Source organism: Choloepus didactylus, chromosome 6 (genome assembly GCF_015220235.1).
Source record: "Choloepus didactylus isolate mChoDid1 chromosome 6, mChoDid1.pri, whole genome shotgun sequence".
Classification (NCBI taxonomy): domain Eukaryota; kingdom Metazoa; phylum Chordata; class Mammalia; order Pilosa; family Megalonychidae; genus Choloepus; species Choloepus didactylus.
In genome coordinates this window covers 19,037,745-19,045,748 of record NC_051312.1, presented here as the reverse complement: position 1 = coordinate 19,045,748, position 8,004 = coordinate 19,037,745, and the positions used below count along the sequence as shown (strand labels likewise).

The 8,004-nt window shown below is 42.2% G+C and overlaps 1 pseudogene; it reads right to left on the bottom strand.

Moving 5' to 3' along the window:
* Nucleotides 1–7,983, bottom strand: LOC119536647 (annotated as a pseudogene).
* Nucleotides 7,984–8,004: the final 21 nt, after the last annotated feature.

The window sequence follows — 8,004 nt, the reverse complement described above, 5'->3', positions numbered from 1 at the left end:
TTATAGCTTCCATTTGGAGAAGGCATTTCTTATAACCTTCCTTAAAGATCTCTTTGCCATGCTGTTCTTCAAGGTGTAAATGAGTGAGTTGAGCAGTGGGCTGCTTGGAGAATATAATAATGTGGTAGGTTTTGCTCATGTGAGCAGCCCATTGGAGCAACCACATAAATGCAACCACACTGGATCAAGACCATGGTGTGGTGGGAGAAGCAGGTGGAGAAGGTCTAGTAGTGGTCAGAAGCTGAGCTCATCTTCACCACAACATTGGCTATGGAGGCACAGGAAGAAGCAATGAGGGGGAAGAAAACAGCCATGACCTGTGTGCCACCAGCACTGACAGCTTGTAGATGTGACTTTGGTATAAACCAGACATGTTTGTGATGGCACTCCACAGAAGTACTCGATGCCTTTGGCAGACAGAAGATGAAGGTAATCTACTATATGATAGGAAGAAGCCAGTGATCACATAAGCTACCATCAGGTGGACAGAGCTTCTGAGTCATAGTGAGGATGTACTGCAAGGTGGTAAATGACGTCATATGAATTATAAGCCATGGCAACCAAAAAAATATGTAATAAAACCTAAATCAGCACTGCCAAGCCCAGTGCAGAGCAACGTGTGGTCAGCACAGCCCAGAGATGATCTTCCATTCTTGTTTTGCTGTAAGGTGGGATGTCGCCACTGCAGTGAAGTGGAGCTCTTCCATGGAGAGGCCGTGCAAAAGCTGACACATGAGTGTGAGCCCATGGACTCCTGCCTGATAACCATAACAATGAGAGTACTGATGACTCAGCCAGGATCATGGCATAGATCAGTGTGATTCCCAGGAAGGCCAGAATCTGTCACTTGACCCTGATAGGATAGGCCAAGAACTAGAAGTGACTGAATTTCCCAGGCCATGTTGCTGACAGCTTGACCCCTCTATAGAAAGAAAAGACAGTAAAGTAAGAATCAGGCTGACAATGCATCTCACCAAGCCAGGAACTGGGACTGAAATGCATGAAGAGGATTGGTGCTTTTTCTCCTTTTCAAAACGAAGTTGCCCCCCTGCCCCATCGTCTTTCCAACACTTGACTATGGTGAGAAAGAGATGGAGAGGGTAAAAAAAGAAAGCAGTATATTTTTGGTAATGGTTGGGGTGATGGTAGCACAACATTGTGAATGCAATTAACAGCACTAAAATATATATCTGAATATAATTAAAAGGAGGAAATGTTAGATTGTATATACAGTAACAGAATGAAATTTTTTTTTTAAAAGTCCATGGAACTACACTACACAGGGTACCCTAGGTTAAACCATAGATTTTAATTAATTTATACAATTATAAAAATGTGCTATCATCAATTTTAAGAAATGTTCCAAACCAGTGCAAGGTGTTAGTGGCAGGGTGGTATATGGGAATCCTGTATTTTTATGCATGAAAGTTCTGTAAACCTGCAACTTCTCTAATAAAGACATAAAACCTAAAAAAACCTAAAAGAAAAAAAAAAGAAAGCAGATAGGGAAAGACAGAAGGCATTAGAAAGGGAGGTTGCAGGGCAGTGCTTCTCCAGCCTTAGTATGCATACATATCACCTAGGCCTGTTTCTGGTTCACAGACCACATATCCAGTAACAACGCTTGAGAGCAGTGGTCCTCAGACTGTGGTCTGCAGGCCTGTGGGGTCCCTGGGACTCTTTCTGAGGGTTTATGAGGTTCTCCCTCTCCAGACTATATCACTGAGTGGGGACGGGTTGGCCAGATACACTTTAACAGTATGTGTTATATATATATATACACACACAAATACATCAAGTTAAGTGCAGAAATAGATAAGAGAATCTAGCCATCTTTTTAAAGTCAGGCTGTGCCAATCTGAATGTGCCATTATCTTTGATGTAATCTTGTGTGGGCAGACCTATCAGTGTTAATTAGATTGTAATTCTTTGAATGTTTCCATGGAGATGCGCCCCATCCAACTGTGAGTGATGACTCTGATTGGATAATTTCCATGGAGGCGTTGGTCCACCCATTCAGGGTGGGTCTGAACTAAATTACTGGTGCACTATATAAGATCAGACAGAAGGAGCAAGCTGCTACAGCCAAGAGGGACACTGTGAAGAAAGCACAGGAGCTGCAGATGAGAAACATTTTGAAAGCAGCCGTTGAAAGCAGACTCTTGCTCCAGAGAAGCTAAGAGAGGACAAATACCCCAAGTGCAATTAAGAGTGATTTTTGAGGAACTGCAGCCTATAGAGGAATGTCCTGGGAGAAAGCCATTTTGAAACCAGAACTTTGGAGCAGATGCCAGCCATGTGCCTTCCCAGCCAACAGAGGTTTTCCGGAAACCATTGGCCATCCTCCAGTGAAGGTACCCGATTGCTGATGTGTTACCTTGGACACTTTATGGCCTTAAGACTGTAACTGTATAACTAAATAAACCCCCTTTTATAAAAGCCAATCCATCTCTGGTGTTTTGCATTCTGGCAGCATTAGCAAACTAGAACACAGACCTTAAAGAGATTTGCAAAAATGTAAAAGTGCACTTTCTGCACTATTTTTTTGTTTTGTTTTTAAAAATACGTTTTTAAATAAAATACATTCTTTTTGTTAACGTAATGGATTTTGGTTCTTTCGAAATGAATTAACAAACTAAATATTTTCAACATGTCTCAGATATTAATTTCAGATACGGTAAATACAGATAGATGTAACTCTCATAAATGAAAGATTTTGGGGATCCTTAATAATTTTTAAGATTGCAAAAGGACCTGAGACCAAAATCCTGGTTTACCTATTTTATATGACCACTTTCCCATCACAATGACAGAGCCGAGTAGTTATGATAGAGACTTCATGGCTCACAAAGCCTAAAATATTTACTATCTGGTCCTTTACAGAAAATGTTTGCCAATGCTTACTCTAGAGAGAGAAGGTCAAGTCCCAATTGGGTTTGAGTCCCAGTATCCTACAATATCATTGAGAAAACAGATGGCTTCTGTTGCCTCCTATATTAATTAGGGAGTTTGAATAAAAGTTCTATGATATGTGATGTGTGGATATCAGCGGGTGAGATCTCTTCTCACTCTTCTGCCATTGGGTATAAGGCTCAAGATGCTTTTCATAGAATGCCGTAACTTCTCTTATGAAGATGACTTCAAAGACTATCAGTTGGGCTTCAGGAGGTATGTTACAGCTCATTTTTTCAGGGCTCTGTGTAAGCCTTGGAAGGTGGCTGCAATATCTTATTTTTTCTAAGTTTTCCAAGTGCCTGATATGCTGCACCAAGACAGATATAAATCTTCAGAAAAACCTAAGTCTGGATGCTTCCAAGCACTTTCCCTTTCTCAGGTCACCCTTCTTTAACAGCCAAGTAAAACGGCTTGTGATCGCATCTCACATCCTGTGGAAGTCTTTAACATTTATAATACTTCCTGAGGGCATTTTCATTCTGTGGGTCAACTCTCAGCTGTCATTTATCATTCTTCTGTTTGGCTGATCTCAGGCAACATTGGCCTTTTTATCCCACTTGCATTTGTCTTGGACATTGTCTCCTTTTAAAATTTTCTCTAAAATATAAACATTAGCCTTTTTGGGGATGGTTTGGACAATGGAAGTGAAGCATGGAGAAGACAACCACTTCATCCTGAATGTCAAACCTCACTGAGCTAATGTTCCTGGGTCACCCTGCACAGAGGATGTCTCTCTGGTTACCACCTCTTGCAGAGTCCATCTTCTATTGTCTCTCTCCAGGGCAACTGGGATGAGATGCATCCTTTAGATGCACTGAGAGGCCGGGGACAGCTAGTGAGGAGAAACATGCCCTTTCCCAGTCATCTGGCACTGGAGCCTAGAGATTGGGACATTGGGCTGCTGATTGAACAAGACAGAGAAAATAGGCTATTGTTTTAAAATTTGAACCCCAAATCAAATTAGTTTACTTTAAAAATCTAATCTAGGTTCAGTATCTTACATCTATTGCTGTTTGGAGCCAAAAACAGACGTATGAAGTTGCAGTATAAACTAGCTAAAGCAGGTACCTGTCATATAGGGGCCATTCACTGTGCATCCAGAGTCACTGCAGTGTTTATTAGTAGTGAAATATCTGGAATGCAGCCACTGAGAAAGAACAATATCAGCAGTGCCTAAAACAGGCATCTGAGTGGGATTGGTAGATGACGGTGAGGGTACCTCCGCTGTACCACTCTCCCCAACACATGCTCTGCTCCAGCCAAACTGGTGGGCTCCCTTTTATGCCTCAACATGGCAAACACACAGCCTCCTTAGGGCCTTTTTCTGGCTGTTCCCTCTGCCTAGAATATTCTCCAGAAATGCGCTTGATTTACTCCATTGCCTCCTTCAAGTCTTTGCTCAGATGTCACCTTCTCAGTGTAGCCCATCCCAATTGTCCTATTTAACACTTCAATCTGCTCCCCACCTCCTGACTTTCTGATCCTACTCATCCTCTTTCTCCCCATTACCTCCAATATCTTCTAACACACCTGTTTATTACTAATATTGACTGCTCAGTGAATTTCTTGTTTTTATTTTTTTTTCTAAAGTTTTCTATAGTGTGTATGTATTAGTCTATAAAATTTGGGGTAAGTACATTATTTCAAAATGTCTTGGACATACCCAGTTCATTTTTATGGGTCCAGTTCAATTACCTTTTTGTAGTTTAGATTATATACTTCTTTCTTCCATTGTCATTTTATATTTTATAAGCTGGTTTCCAAAAATACAATAAGGAAAAAAATAAACAGAATCTACCTTACCCTCCACCACTTCAGTGGGACCAAGCTTTTGACTAATAAACATACCTTGCAGGAGGTTGCTGGAGTGTCTGAGGACCAGCTGCAGGTAGGTGTGTGTGAACCAAACTGCCTCTTGTTGCCATTTTCCTTGCATGTCCCACTCTGAGGACCTCCAGTGCATTTTGGAAATGTTTTCAAAGAGATTTAATTAAAAACCATCGTTTTTGAGAGACAAGCTTCAGTTTTCTGGAAAGGGCATGCTTGAAATATCTGGGAAAAATTACTTACGTGGTCATTCTGATACTATCTGATTTTTTATTCCATTTAATATTCAGTCAACATTTTTCAAGTCCAAATTCCGTTCAAGTAATGGGTGCTGAGGTGACTGGGGCATGCTCCTGCCCCAGCAGATCACCTCATGGTGATAAATAATGTGCTCAAGGAGTTCTAAGAACAAGCAAATCAATCCTGACTCCAAGGTGGCATTTGAAAGCTGGGGCTTGAGGAATGTCCTGCTTTCAGTACTTTTACAGAGGAGACAATTCATTCCTGATTTTCAGGTACATTAGGTTTGTCTTGCTTCATAATAATTTAAATTGATAAAGAGTAGGAGTTGTGTTCATTGTAGAGCCTCTAAAGTCTGGAGGACTGAAATTTGTTATTTTGGAAACTATATGGTAGAATACATTCATCCTTCCTGACATGGTTAATCCTGTAAATAAGTTGGCAAATCCTCAGAATTTTAAAATTATGCACAGACTAATTCCAGCTCCAAACTGGCTTCACACCTGCATGCAGGTATATGTTGCCTTCCATATACCCACCCAGTGGTACTAATCCACCCACTGGCTTTTAAAATGGAATTACTTTATTTAATTAATTTAATTACTTGATTTAATATTGTTGCTTGATTAAGTTCTTCTTTGTAGACCTGAAGACTGATGCTTACCATACATTCCTACATCTTTTTTAACTTTTTCAAGAAAAATGTGAAAATAAATTGTTGTTTTCTTATTTTGCTTAAGAATATATCACATCAAATCTGCATGCACTCTCATCAGAATATTAATTGTAGCCAATGCAATGCCTACCAATATTCCATGAGAAATCTGGACAGGGAGCAGCTTATTAAAAATGCTCCAAATGAAACAATGGAAATATGACTACTTGCCAACTATATCTGGCCCCCTCCTTAAAGAAACACCCACCTATTGGCAAAATCTTTTGTGTTTGCTTCCCCCCAAAATAGATCTACAGATCCACTTGGATGTATGAAAAATAATTATCTCACAGTTAGAAGGCAGCAATCAATGAGGCCCTACCAGAAAACTATAAAATACTGCTCAAGTGGAGAAAAAGGAGATAAAAAACCCACCTTTTTATCTGGTCTCCAAGTCCATTGAAGTTTGGAAGTTTATGATTCACTGCATAGTTTTAAAGAATCCAAAACAAACCTAGCTTGGTGAGGGAGTCACCTCTAATTTAGGCAAGCCCTTATTAATTCACTAACTAAAATAAAAATTCAGATCTATACAACTTCTCTTGAGAAATCAATTGATCTGGCAATGATGAACAGCCGAGCTTTGTATTCAGAAGGTATGAATGGGATGCCTAGGACGCTTCTCAAACCAGGGTCATCCTCTCCTTCCCCATGTGGCCCCTTAAAATGTCAAACCATGAAGACAAAATTCTCATCTGCTTCTGATCTATCTGGTAGCAGCTAGAAAATCCATGACATTGTGAAATGTCTGTTCACTCTGCATGTCTCCTTGCTGTTCTAACAGTCCTCACACTGAAATGGGCCAGAAGCCAGAGGCAAAGTATTCCAGAACACAGCGCGTTAATTAAATAATTATTTCCACAAATATTGATTGATCTACTCTGTGAGCCATGCTCTGGCAGCACCCAAGGGATGGTCACCTTGGGACTTTGGTCTTGCCTCCAAATGGGGCATCCAGACCCTCTCTCCTGTGAGGTGACCTCTAGAGAGTTTGAGCGTGACCTCTGATGCCCCACTCTTGTTCAACACAGCTTAGGAGCCTTAGTGTTGGGAAGCTGTCTGTTACTCTCAATGCTTATCAGTTACAAGAGCAAATAGACTCACAGATCACTCTCTAGTCCACCTTTCCTGACTGCCTCACACTCCTGGGTAGAATGTGGGGCACCGGTCAGACTAATACACGGGGACTCCAATTACATAGGAGATGCGTTTAATGATGGAGCGCGTATATTGACTAGGAAGTTACTTGTCACACTTTGATGGCAAAGAAAGCATTTCAGGTTAAGCAAAATATCCTTATATATGTTCTTCACCAGAGCACTGTTCCAAGAATCAGTGATTACCATAGCTCCTCAGAAGGAAACTTCAATGACAGTGAAGTTGTTTCAGAGGAAAAGTGAACTTTTTAATATGGAGTTAAGTGCAGGTTAGCAGCCTACAGGACTCTGTTCTCTTCAGAGTTCAAAGTTTCAGGGAACATTAAAAACAACGAGAGTGAATTCTAGCAACTAAGTTTATTAGGAACAGAGGATTAATGAAACTTTGAATTGTGGGGAAAGCGTGAATCTGGCGTTTGTAAGAGTTTTGCTGTCATCACACCCTCAGGTCAGCACCAGGATGCGCACAGCATAGAGGACGGCCTGGTGCACGTGGATGTCGGCACAGCCCAGGCGCAGGACGGGAGGCACATCACAGAGGAAGTGGCTGATTTCCCGGCGGCGCCCGCGGAAGGGCAGGGTGAAGATTAAGGCCGTGAGCTGCAGCGAGAGGAAGAGCGCCAGGCCCAGGGCGCCGACCGCCATCCGGATGCACAGCCTCCGGGTCATGAGGAGGGCGTAGCGCAGCGGGTGGCAGATGGCCACGTAGCGATCATACGCCATCGCTGCCAAGAGAAAGCAGTCGGTGCTGCCCAGGGTGACAAAGAAGAACATTTGGGCCCCACAGCCAGCCAAAGGAATGGGCTTCTGGGCACCCAAAATGTTGGAGAGCATCAAGGGCACCACGACGGAGGTGTAGCAGATCTCCAGGAAAGACAGATTGCACAGGAAGAAATACATTGGGGTGTGCAGGGAGCTGTGTGTGCTCACCACCCAGATGATGGCGGTGTTGCCGCAGAGGATCATCAAGTAGAGGAGGAGGAAGAGAAGGAAGAGGAGAGGCTGGAGTTCCCGGACGGCAGTGAACATGCGGAATACAAACTCAGTGGGGTCGGAATGGTTGAGAAGGACAGTGTTTCAAGCAAGCATTTCTCCTGCCAAAGTAAGTGC